The following is a 13,898-nucleotide window of genomic DNA, read 5'->3' on the forward strand; positions in this document are numbered from 1 at the left end:
AAAATTGATGCTGGAATAGGTAAGTAAATGCTAGTGATTTTGTTTAGGCCTTTATCTGAATTCTATACTTTCTAAAATGTTTGCATCTATTCTTTTTTTTTCTATCTTGCTATCTTCCCTTAATTTTTTTTCTTCTTCAATAGAACAGTGAATTTATCTTGGCTAGAATCCAAGATATTTTGTGTTACCAAAACCAAATCAAAACAAAAATACCTAGCATTACAAGTTAGAATAGTTGGCTAGAATAAGAGAATAACTTTAGAAAGTCTTCAGATGGCAAATATAGTTATTAATAAATCAATAAATGGGTCTCTCCTATGACCTCTAGCCACAGCGGTCGATAAAACTAAAGGAGAAAACTCTGTCATTGACTGGCTTATTTCTTCCACACCAGGTCATCCATTCTTTTTTAAGGAATGTTTCCCTCTCCTAGTCATCCTGTTGTTCACACTACAGTATATTAATGTGTGCACTTCAGTAACAGTTTGCATTTAAGTAGCATTTTTTTGTTTTGTTTTTGTTTTTTAATTTTTTTGCAAGACAAAAGGGGTTCAGTGGCTTTCCCAAGGCCACACAACTAGGTAATTATTAAGTGTCTGAGGTCGATTTGAACTCAGGGCAGGTGTTCTATCCACTGTGCCACCAGCATTTTAAAGCTTGCAAAGCACCACGTGTTCCATTAGGTCCCTCAAACAACTCCTGCTACTGACAGGAACAGAGTCTGTAAAGATTTCAAAGGTATTGGGATGGGGAGTATTTCAGGCATAGAAAAATCAGTACAAAGGTTGTTAACAGGAGCAGGAGATGGATGGAGCGTTATGGAATAGAAGAGAAAGATGTTATTATTATTATTATTATTATTAATTATTTATTATTCCCCTTTCTAGAGATGAGGAAAATAGGAGTCAAGAGGATTGCCCAGTAAGGATGCTTGATACATCAAGGGTGCGATTTACAAAGTTTTCACAATAACTTCATCTCCAACAGTAAATATTTATTAAGCAGGTACAAATGTAGGTATTCTGTTGGCTATAAAATCAGAGAGAGAAACCTCCGACAGACTTAGCTAGTATCTAAGAACATTCTGAGCGCAAATCCAGGACTTTAGCCACACTATACTTTCATGACTCTTATTTTCCCTGTCTGCTAATATTCCAACACACTAAGGTCCCCAAGGGCAGTGACTCTGTCTGAATCATCTTTGTTTCTCCATTGATATTGAATAAATGAATGAAAGGGAATGACCTTCCTCATTTGAATTCATATAGCATTTTGCACATCTCTAACCTACTTATCATGCAATATTGTGTATTGTAATTACATGTGCTTATGTCTTATCCCCTTAGTAGATTCTTAAGTTCTGTAAGGCAGAAACCAAGTATTTCTTTTTTCCTGCCAATTCCTGGCACATTCTTCACCCAGTAGGTGCTTAATTATTGAATGAGTGAATGAATGAATAAAGCATTTCAAGACTGAGCAGGCAAGGCCGCATTTGGGAGCATTTAACGATACTTTGGCCAAAAAAAAAAAGTGAGGGAATATTTTGTCATATAAAGAGACTATCGTGACGATAATAGTCGGCTACCAATGCTTTCTAGGAAATACGAAGTGTCCGACACCGGGATTCCCTGGGTCAGACGCTCACTTGGCCACCTCAGCATCCAGTCGCAGGTGGGAAGTTAGGGGCTTGCACCTCGCCCATTGGCTGGGGGGCTCTGCACGCCCCCCCCGTGGGCCTGGAGAAAGCCGGCCCTGCTGCGCGCGGACTGAGAGCGCGTTGGCTTCGGAACCAGGAAGGGAAGGGGCGGTGGCGGAGGTGATTCCCGGTGCTGCGGCCGCAACCTCTCCGGGGCAGCGGCGATGGGGGTGGTCCGGAAGTGCGGAGTCGTCTTCTTCTTCTTCTTCTTCTTCTTCCTCTTCTCCTTCAGGACAGCTTTGCTTCTTTGATCTGGTGACAGTTGCTCCCGCCTTTCCCATCTTCCCGGACTGCAGGGTCTGGGTGAGGGACTGAGCGTGACCCCGGGACCTGAGCTCGAGTGGTAAGTCTGAGGGGGCTCCGGAGGGGCTTTTCCATTGGCGCCTCAGCGGGGGGCCTGCCCAGGGGGTCCCACTGCCCAGAGGAAGGGTCTGGGAGTGCAGCCTTTCCAGTCCAGTGTGGTGTGTCCAGCAGCCCGGTAGTCCGCGAGGCAACTGGGGGAGGCGAGCTGCGCCTTCCCTTGCACAGGTGTTGGGGAGCCGAGCGATTAACTTGTAACGATCAGCTTCAGCTTCACTCTATGGGATGCAGGCACCACAATTTACAGTATAAGGGGGGGAAAATCCTTTCTTTTAGAGATCCATAAAATTTCTGCAGTGGAAACTCTGTATGGAAATTTCGAATTTGGCGAGAAGTCCTTTAAAGAGCTTCTGAAATCTCGTCTCCTAACCTCAAGCGCTGCTTTCTCCTAATCTTTTCATTGTACTGTGATGATTATAAAATAATTATAATTATAAATAATTATAACATAATTATAATTATAAATAATTATCAAATAAATGGATTATTTACTTATTTTATCCTCAACCTTAGAATTCACATTTGGGTCATTGTGGGGGATCTAATGTGATCATTTATTATTTACTTATTTTGTCCTCGACCTTAAAATTCACATTTGGGTCATTGTGGGGGATCTAATGTGATCATTTATTATTTACTTATTTTGTCCTCGACCTTAAAATTCACATTTGGGTCATTGTGGGGATCTAATGTGATCATTTATTATTTACTTATTTTGTCCTCGACCTTAAAATTCACATTTGGGTCATTGTGGGGGATCTAATGTGATCATTTATTATTTACTTATTTTGTCCTCGACCTTAAAATTCACATTTGGGTCATTGTGGGGGATCTAATGTGATCATTTATTGTTTACTTATTTTGTCCTCGACCTTAGAATTCACATTTGGGTCATTGTGGGGGATCTAATGTGATCATTTATTGTTTACTTATTTTGTCCTCGACCTTAGAATTCACATTTGGGTCATTGTGGGGATCAAATGTGACAATTTATTATTTACTTATTTTGTCCTCGACCTTAGAATTCACATTTGGGTCATTGTGGGGATCAAATGTGACAATTTATTATTTACTTATTTTGTCCTCGACCTTAAAACTCACATTTGGGTCATTGTAGGGATCTAATGTGATAATCATTGTAAATCCTGCCTCTCAGAGTAGACCATATCTAAATAGTACCTATTAATATCATCATCTACTTTCCCATGTATATGTGAATATTTGTTGGCTGTTTATAATTATACCGTCTTGGGGGAGTTTAGGTGGCACACCGGCCCTGGAGTCAGGAGCAGCTGAATTCAAATCCAGCCTCAGACACTTAATAATTACTTAGCTGTGGGGTCTTGGGCAAGTCACTTAACCCCATTGCTTTACAAAAACTAAAAACTAAGATAAAATAAAATTATACTGTCTTTCGGAGGTTTCTCTCTCTCTGATTCTATAGCCAACAGAATACCTACATTTGTGCGTTCTTCATAAATATTTACTGTTGGAGATGAAGTTATTGTGAAAACTTTGTAAATGGCACCCTTGATGTATCAAGCATCCTTATTTAGGAATAGATCTAGTCCATGTTTACCTTACAAATTATTTTCATGGAATATTGTGGAGAAAAGTTAGAAAATACATGAAACTCTTAGGGCTTCCTGGGGACAAAGGATATTGGTGACTTTGTTTTTAGCTATCATTCTGTTTTAAATAAATACATAGATTTTAGCTTTTCATTGCTTTTTTTTTTCATTTTTTTTCTTTCTTAATATGGGGGTTTGTTGCCTCCTTTGTTGGTTGCTCAGGTAGCTTTGAGCAATTTCCTCTTTACTCTCACATAAACCCGCTTACAAGTGTTTGGATCTAATTTGCAAATTTGTTTATTTTAATAATCTCTGTCTCCTTAATCTTACTAATGCTGCCCCATGATATCAGCTGGTCTGTTGAGATCCTGAGGAATGGGTAAAGCTAATTTTAGCATGCTTCAGTGACGAATGATGTCTCAGATTGTAGAGTGACTTTTTTTTTTTTTTGGAGGACTTAGCTAAGTCCTGTGTGCTCTGGCAGAAAGACACATTGGTGGTGGCTGAAGTGGTGGTAGAAGTAGAGGAAGTGGCGGTTCTGTAAATAGGCTGGTTTAAAAAAAGAAGACATGAGCTGCTTTTTCTTCTTACGGTCCAGACTTTCCTAGAGGGATAGATCTAAATGACCTCATGAAACTTTGACATTTGAAATGATGGCAGTTGAAAGTCAATGTCATTCTTAATCTATGCCTTTACTGACATTAGAGAATGAAAAAAGAGAAGACTTTTTTTATTGGTTGGTATTCATATTATCAGGTTTTTCATATCAGAAATTTTCCTTGTCCAAAGGGCCCATTTAAAAATAAGGGGATGGGAGTCTTGAGCATGGGTTTAGGTGTGATCAGAGATGATAATAACCTAGAATGGCCTTGATACTAATAATGTGGATAGACTACCATTGAATTCCATCTTGATCATTCTAGGAAGCTCTAAAGGCCCAAAGTTGTTAGAAAAAAAGTTGCTTTTTAATTTGTGATTAATGAGAATTAGTTTCACATCTATACCCAAAGCAAGAAGGCAGGTATAGGAATTTTATCTTCTCTCTCACATTGATTATATATATGTATATAATAATTTATATATATTTAAAATATACATATATTTATAATTAGAGAGGCTGAAGATGGATTACATTAAGTGTTGCTCAGATATTCCTTTGGTAATATTATCTCTAAATGAAAAAGTTCATTTGACTCTGAGTAGCTTCTGGGATACTTACTAATCTGTGGCTCCTCAGAAAGGACACTTGATCACTGCCAATGAGCTCGGGGAAGTGCTTGTGCTGCTATTCTTCCATTCCTCTGTGACCTGTTTTTGCATGCCTATGTGAGGCTGTTGATGGAAGGATGATAAAGTTGGAAAGTATTTTGTACCTTCATAACCTCCAGGCATGTTTTTATGGCGAGGTTTAGGATGCAAGACTGGCCTATGGGTGACACCTTAACTGGATGACTGGAGCAGCTGCCACCATTGCACTGCCCTCAAGGGTCTGGCATTTCAGTCAGTAAACTGTTCAACCCTTTGATCTGGGAATGATGGAGATGAATGAAGTTGGTTGACCCCAAGAGCAGAGGGAAGCTAACCAAAGCCTGAGGATGAGAGATGAGATGTTGTAGACATAGAGATCTAGAGATGTGTGATCATGCAACTTTGCAATATAAGTTGCTATCCATGTGGCTCATCCCGCTCTGGTACTGAATCTGGCAAACCATTTAAATATTTACTCCAAAAGATCTTGTTCTCTGTTGGTGTGAAGCAGAGATTCCAGTTATTTTTAGGTCATTTTCATCTTAGCAACCCTGTTGGAGATGAACCAAACATTCTGCTGTAAACTGTCCCCACGTTTTGATAGAATTTAATAAAGTAAAGTTTAATGGTCTGGTCCCAAGAGGAAAACAGACCATCTGGTTAACAGAAGGTTAGGCCGAATAATGTATCGCCGCTGAGAGTGCCCCAAACCAACCCAGACTATCTGGTAATGTGTCCAGTTGCTGAATGTATTAAGCTTTGAAATGGTGCTCTCAGATCTGCAGAGCCAGCAGTTCTGTTACCACTGCCGTGACGCAGGAGATAATTCAGTTGGGCAAGCAGCAGCATGGGGGTGGATCTACAGTACAGGATGTGTAATGTCAACATGAAGCATTGGAGCTGGCAGCCAGAAGGAAAGCAGCCATTTCATGCCAGTGCAAGGAAGCCCAGATAGATTTCTCCACCTCCCCCCCCCCAACCTCCCTTGCATATTGTCCTTTGATGTAGCTTTCATATTATGTGCTAAAATGATCGCCTTGTGAATTGTCAACAATCCGGACTTGAATTCAGAAAAGAGCTGACTCTCTCCCATTTGGAAGCTGTCTGCACCAACTAAGAAAGCTGGGTTTTGCCCATGTCAACAATGGGTGGGAAGTGTGCTCCCTAAACTGGGAGATGTGAGAGTTTTCAGGCAAGAGCATCTTCCTGACTTCAGATGAGGTTCCATTGTGCTTTCCTTTGTGTTCAGGGCTGCAATCATTGGAGCGCGTTGTGCAGCAGCTGTAGTGTGGAGAGGCCTTCAGAAGAGTTGGAGCGATACTGCATAGACTTAGTAATTATGTAATTGCTATGTAACTATAGAGAGCTATCATGATTGTCTAGTTCTCCTGGAAAGAGAGGGGGGAGCTTAAAAATTTGGGGGTGTGGGAGAAGGGAGGTTATTTTCCTTTTTTAAACCTGGAGGTTGCTGCTACCAGTCTCTACTCCAATGTTAACACTGCATTGAACAAAGGGAAAAACTTCTTCCCAAAGATCTCACTCACTTGACCTTACAAATGTTTGTTTGCTGTGGGGTTTTTTAGAAAACAAATCTCAGTTTCTATCCAGGTTGTAGAGTGACCCCCCCAACCATGAATAAAAAAAAAATCTGGCTTGTTTCTAAAAATAGCACAGAGATTCCAGAACTTAATACTCTTCTGTCCTGGCTGGTTAACTTTTGAAGGTCTGGTCAGCTTCTGCCTTCTTGGTGAAACTTCCTCTAAAGGGTTTCATAGCTTTCCTTGAATGAATTCTTGCCTTAGATGTTAGGTTGCAACAGTGTGAGATAGAAGACTCACTTCCAGGACTTCACAAGTACAGGCCAGGGGGAGGTCAGTTTTCTCAGAAACATTAGAGATAAAGGGTAGATTACAGTAAAATGGACATTAGGGCTAGAACTATTCAGTCCACTCACTATCCTTATTGTTTGCTCTCTCTCTCTCTCTCTCTCTCTCTCTCTCTCTCTCTCTCTCTCTCTCTCTCTCTTTCTCCATTTTAGAAGATTTCAAAGTGAAATCCTCCTAAGTCTAGTTCAGGTTCACAACAAGGTTGAAGGAAATTGTGGTTCAACTCCACTAAGCATGGGACAATCATGGAAAATTAGTCACATCATCTAATCTCTCTGTGGACTTTGTCTTTGTTTATGTTAAATAATTCCATGCTTCAACAGTTCTGTGTTTCTGTTGGAGATTTTATGGAGCTATCAACCTTGAGAAAGTTGTTGTGAATATTGGCCTTTTTAGACCAAAGATGAGCTTTTCATAATTTATGCTCATGAAGTTCTCAGTTCAAAGGTTTTTGGTATTCAACATTTTATAATAAAGAAAAAAGTAATAGATGGCCTCTTTTAGAATTCAAAGGAATTTGACAATAAGTGCTATTATTGGAGCTTAGAGTAGGTTTGGAGAATTGGGCTTCTAGTAATGATACTGGCTTCATAAAATCATAAGTCTAGAGCTGGAAGGGAAATGACTGGCTAGCTTGTCTAACACTTTCATTTTATACATGTGGAAACAGACTTACTCTCAGGACTTCTTAGTATTATAGACTTGGAAGGAGCCATAAAGGTCATTTTATATTATGTCCTCATTTTATAGATGAAGAAGCTGAGGCCCAAAGAGTTTAAGTGACTTACTCAAGATAATTCAGGTACTTGCAGAGGAGAGATTTGAAGTCAGATCCTTCAACTTCAGAGACTGGATTCTTTCTGTGGTATCATATTTCTTGGTGGAGAAAGTATTCCAAAGATGAATCCGTCATTAATTGATTCTTTTTATTCTCCTCCTCCTCCTCCTCCTCCTCCCCCCCTCCTTCTCTTCTTTCTCCTTTTTCATTTTCTTCTCCTTTTTCATCTCCTTCTTTTCCATCTTCTTTTTTCTCCTTCTTATTCTTCTTCCTCTTTTTTTTACAAATACCTCTGTGCTCAACTCTGAATTTAGTTGGTCCAAATAATTTCTTTAAGAAATTTTGATTCTTAGCAAATGTTGGCAGGTTTTCCCCAAGCCAGACTGTCTCAGCAATAAACTTTCATTTTGAAGCAATCTGGAGGGATATATCACCCATGGTGACTGTCTCCTGCATCATTATAGACAGGCTTTGGCATGCGTTTGCAGATGACTAAGGATGAGGAAGGTTGGCAGAAAGAGTAGTTGAATTCATAGTTCTTCATATCTTAGGAACCGGACTGACCTTGCTCAGTCTGCAGCTTGTGGGTATTGTGAGTCACATTCCAGTTAGGCTTTCAAAGGTCCTAGAGATTATGGTGGGTGCAGCATGAACTAATCCTGAGAGGAGCCCTCGAATCTGAGGTGAAGGCCACCTAAAAGATCATCTTCTCTGGCCAGCAATAACAATTGGTCAGTGAAGAGGTGAACTTTTAGATTGTTTCCTTGTTCAGTCATTAATCACCAACTGTGTGAAAAATTCATTAAGAAATTCTGTGGTCAATCTCAGATTGTGATTCATAACCACACTTCACTTTCCTGTGGACTCCTGGTAGGTGGGCAGACTTTTCTTTTTCTCAATTTTATGTCTATGGTGATGGTGTTGATAAACTCGGCCTTTTCACAGGTAAAGCTGTGCCTTTTATTCGGTTTTGACTTTAGAAAGCCAGAATTCTTCTTATTCACAGGAAGCTCTTCCCCAAATTCTCTTGTGCAGGATTATGTGGACCTCAGCATCAACAATTTCACATCCTCCATTGGATTTGTCATGAAGGTCCTCATCTGTTCTCATATTTTTGTTTTGGCTTCATTTCCATGTATTGCTTGTAAAATCATCTGAATGTGTCAAAAAAAATTCCTTTTTGTGAAATTTGGCAATTTAGCAGCAAAATAACTTTTAATTAAGCTTTGATGGATCCATGATTTCATTTTGTGTTGAATATTTTTTTGCCTCCACCAATTGCAAATCACAGTCACTAAGTAACATCTTGCTCTGATGCTTGTGTGATCTCATGCATGAAGCAGCTTCCCCAAGAAGTAAGATTCATCTCCAGAGGGTTGTTTTCCAGGGGATAATTTTATTTCTTTTTTTCTTCTTTCTTTTTGTTTTCTTTCTTTTTTTGGTCATGACAACCTGGAAAAATTATAATTAAGATGTCATAAATAATTTGAAGCTTCTCTTTAACTCCTGGTTCTGTACTTGCATTGAATTGCATTGATGCTCAACAAATTCTTGTTGAGTATTGATTGATTGAGAGGAAGAAGATCTTGGCAAGTTACAATTTAGGCAGATACCCTTAATTCCGAAGATGGGACCATGAGATTGATCCCAGGTTTACTCTCAAGCTGAATGCAATTACTGCAACAGGTGGTATTGATCAGAACTAAGCCATCTAGGTGTCATATTACTCCTGAATGTTTATTTCTTAAGTCTTGCAATCATATCAGTAATTGTCTGTTAAAACAATATCTCTTTATTACTTCTAGATAATGATTGCTATTCTAAATGCTACAGCTGAATTGAAAAAGTAGTAGATGTTCAGAGATAAAAGATGTAATAGCAGCTCATAGTAATGGAAGATTGCCCCACCTACCGTGCCTTAATAAACAACTTTTTCCAAGTATGGATGTTTAGATTACATCTAAGTCAGAGATGGTGAGGATAGAATTGGTTACTCCATAATTTTTTTCTTCTACTTCCTATTTTTCTTTATCCTTGAATGAAAGATGTTTTAGGAGGGCAGTTCATTTACTGAATGCAAAGTCACACTGTAGAGTTGAATTTGAAACTGTGAGGAAGAAAACTCAAATTGAGGCTAATAAATTCATAATCAGAAATTCTCTGGCTGTTAGTTTTGTAATGAAATCTACATCTCAATAAGATAACAAAACAAAATGGATATTTCCTAAGATTACATTTTGTTGAACCAATACAACGTGAACTATTTTGTATTTTTATGGTGGAAATAGTTGGTATGGAATTTTCAAGGAAGAGATGATAGAGTTGGCATGGAGAAGAAAGTGAACACAAGTTCTCTCCCGTAAAATGAGGAGACTGAAAAATTGAAGCTTCTGGACCTTTTCCCAGAGTAATCATAGCAAACAAAAGTCCTGTTGGGTTGATCAGACTCATCTCATCAAAAGGTTTCATCACATTTTGACCTTCTTTCTTGATTGTCCCAGTGGAATGAATCTGACCATCCAAAGTTCCAACATCTCCTGAAGACTTCGAAAGCTAAAATGACCTTGCAACATTAAAGAAACTCATGGACACTGTTAAGTTTCAACCTTACTGAAGGACACATTCTGAAGAGCCAGCTCATTAAGCAAGCTTTTGAAGGGTGTGCTCCGCAGAGCAGCTTCCTGTTATTTGGTTAATGGTTGACCTAGTTCTATTGCCATATGCTTCCTGGAACGCATTCTAATATAAAGTATGTGCTAAAGCAAGACCAGGATAATAGCAGGAAAGTCAAAGCCTTTCTGAAACTGAAATCATGTTAATGTAGGTAGATGGCAAGGGGCAAGGGGGGGGGATGATATTTCAGGAACTAAAATTGTAAAGACCTGTTTTCCTGGATCTGTTTACAAATTTTGATTATTCTTGTTAAATATTATCGAAACTAATCCTAAAGAGTTGTCTTTTTTCCCAATTATTTTGTACATATGCATCATTAATACATTAATGCATCATTAATACATTTCTTGTATCTACTAGGCCAAGTTCAAAACTGAAGTATTGCTTTGAGTGAAATTATCCAATCAATAAAAGGTTAAATTAGATTTGGTTAATCACAAGTGATTTTGTTTTTGTATTTTTTTTTTATTTTGCATACAAGGGATTACTAAATCTTTTCTTTGAAGCTTGGAATGAGGCCAGAAACTAAGATTGAAGCTTATCTAGCTATCTATCTATTTATTTTTACTCTAGCCTGTAAACAAAGCATTGGATTTTTTTTTTTTTTTTTTTGCATTTAGATAGGAGATAGAGTTGATGGAGAAGAACTTTTGTCTTGGACATGGTGAAAAATTGAATATTTGTTTAAGAGTTTCAGAATGTGAAGAATCAACTTTTCTATTTGATCAGATGGTACTTTCTGGGTACTGAGGGCAGTGGAGAGAATTACTCTTTTGTTCATTGCCCATGCTGAGAAAATGTCTTAGGAACCTTAAATGGCCAGCATGGTGTCATGGATTTTGGCTTGGATCCCAACTCTGTTACTTAATATCTGTGTGACCTTGGCCAGTCACTCAATCTTTCTAGCTCTCTCTTCATCTGTAAAATGAAGATGATCTCTAAGGTCAGATCTAGTCCCAAATCCTATTTCCATGTGGATCTCAATTTTAAATTTTATTCTGGGGATTTTTTACTATGAAAAATAGACTTAGAATATACTAATAGACTTAGATATATGATCCCATTGGATAAGAGAGGAAGCAGAGTCAACTTTATACTCCTTACCTTGCAGGAAGTGGGAAAAGAGATGTTACCAAATTTTGACTTCTAATAACTTGAGTCATGGGATAAACCTTGATTTTCAAAAATAGTTGCCTTAAAAATAGAATCATAGATTTAGAGATGGGAAGTAACATGCACCAAGGTGTTTTCTGTTGAAAGCTTATGGAATCATCTCTTAGAGATAAGCTGCTTAGAATATGTCACCTTGAAAGGAAGGAAGCCACATCAGCAGTGGTTCTACAATAGTCTATAAATGAAATGAAAGATCGATGAGCGGTGATAGAATACTAATGAAGGGCAGCATGATAGCATAGGAAGTTCACAGGAATTGAAGTCCTAAGATTTTGAACCAATGCAACAACTTAATTAGTTCTGAACTTTTTAAAGCAAGAAACGGCTTTGCCATTACACCTAATCACAATGGTTAAGAAAACACTTTGCATATTTTAAAGTACTGTATAAATCTGAACTTCTAAAAGGTGGAATGATTACTGTATGACCTTGGTCAAGTTCCATGAATTTTAGCCTTCAGTTTATTCATTTGTAAAATGAAGGAGAGAGATTACAGAACCCCTAAAATCACCATCAGCTCCCAAATCCTGGGATTCTATGAATACATTGTAAAATAATATGGGGTTAAAAACATGTTCTCCTTCACATTCAGATGATAAAACTGATTCATCATGAATAGGACATGTGCTTTATGTATTTTCCAAAAGTTCTGCTAGCTTGCCTCTTAGTAATCCACATGGTCACCTTTGCAATCATCGCTGTGTAATCAGGGCATTGCTTTGTAAAATGCTTGGCCTGTATTAGAGATAATCTGTGGTCTTAGCATATGAGGACTATTTGTATATTGAAACTCTGATCTTGGCCATATGAGCCTTGTGACCCAGTCAACTGAGTACATTTTGAATTAGATTCTTTGGAATTACACAGGAGAACAAAGATTATTTGAGCCTAGTGAAGGTGGTCAGCAAATACCCTGCTAATGGCTTCTTTATTCACACAAAAGAAAATGCCCCAGCTGCAAAATTTGGAAGGCCTGAAATTTGAGCTTCCTGAGGAAATGCAAAGGAAACTATCTCTCATGTCCCTTACTTATTGTCTCAAAAATGCAGATTCATTAAGGAGAATGAATGTTGAAGAAACCTTCCAAAAAAGAAGGTCTTTTTCCCCTCAACCCCTTGTTCACTCATGGGAAAATGGGATGAGGAAACTGAAATTTGGATACAAGAGAACAGTATTGCAAAGTGGAAGAGGAAGTCGTGGACACTTTTTCATCTTGGCAGAATAATCAGTTTGACATGAGAAGCAGTGGTAACTTCCCAGGAAGTCATGTTCAGTCCTTGGCATGCTTAGTAGAAATGCAGAGAAAAGAGGCTGATTTCTTCTTCAGTGGTTATTTTGAGAAGTTGGAAGTAGTCTGCAAGGCTTATCGTCTTGTACCAAATTTGAAGACCGAAGTGCTTCTGAGACTTTAAAAGTGCTGTGAAGTCCTGGCTCTGGTATTTCTTATTTTAGGATCTTGGACAAATCACATTACATCTAGGGCCTCAGTTTCCCTGAACTGTGCAAGTGATAGAGACCCGATGAATTTGGAGGATCCTTCCATATCTAAATTTATGGTCTTGTGTGAAATGATTAATGTTGCTGAGAAGTAGTTCAGGTTACTGCCACCTGAACCTGAGGATCAACCTGTTTTAGCTAATCCAACAAAAATCAGCATTGGGTCACCCTGATGGATAAGGTTCATTATAGGATCCACACTTAAACAAAGGCAACTTGAAAGGACTGGAATGTGCATCTGAATGGCAGTGTATTTTGGAGATGAGCAGCTGGCCTGGGTTCCCTAGGCAGTTTTAAATAAATAAAGAGGTAGAGAATGGGAGGATTGGAGGGTGGAGGGGAGAATGCTTCCTGATAGCTCCATGAGTATATTGACTTGTGACTGTTTCTTCACTAGGTAATGTAGGTTTCTTCATATCAGGGGGGAAAAAAAGAGGAAACCATAATTAAAGGATAGATGATATTGTGAATTTTTCAATAAAGGAGATACAAGCTGATTAGCACTTTAAAAAAGCTTACAACAATAAGAACTCATTTAAACCACCCTTCAGCATGTTTTTAAAGATTCAATACTTGGTACAGAATCCACTAGATTACTCACTTGGACATTATTCATTCGCTTTTTAACAATATAGGGCACTGGTTCGCTTTACTTATTAATCTCTTTCCCTGCTTGTTTTTTTCCTTTTCATGATGCAAATATATTTATGTAAATTCCACCCTGACTTTTAAAGTATGAAACAACTCTATTCGTGTTCTGCTCTGTGAATATGCTGCCTATTTTGAAAGTTGATAATGGCTCAAGGGTATCCAGCCATCAGAATTCAAGCCATTACATGTTGGCAATGATACTGGATCCTGGTTTTAAAAATAAAATGCCAGGGTATTTCTTGAGGTTCCAGACATAGCCTGTGAGCACATTCAAATTCATAATCAACAAGTACACAGCGAGGTCAGCTCCAAAGTATCCAATGAGGAGGGGATGTGGGGGAGTCTTGAACAAAGGTAATACCTGG

At 38.4% G+C, this 13,898-nt stretch overlaps 1 protein-coding gene across 11 annotated transcripts in view; it reads left to right on the forward strand.

Moving 5' to 3' along the window:
• ZNF462 (zinc finger protein 462) overlaps positions 1 to 13,898 on the forward strand; it is a 155,295-nt gene that overhangs the window by 14,664 nt on the left and 126,733 nt on the right. The window contains exon 1 of one of the 11 annotated variants that reach the window (XM_074197590.1): positions 1,786 to 2,039. The exons of the other annotated variants lie outside the window; for them this stretch is intronic. The gene's annotated coding sequence lies outside the window, so the exon portion shown is untranslated. Of the gene's footprint in view, positions 1 to 1,785; positions 2,040 to 13,898 lie in introns of those variants that run through there. 11 annotated transcript variants of the gene reach the window in all.

Source organism: Macrotis lagotis, chromosome 8, assembly GCF_037893015.1.
Source record: "Macrotis lagotis isolate mMagLag1 chromosome 8, bilby.v1.9.chrom.fasta, whole genome shotgun sequence".
NCBI lineage: Eukaryota > Metazoa > Chordata > Mammalia > Peramelemorphia > Peramelidae > Macrotis > Macrotis lagotis.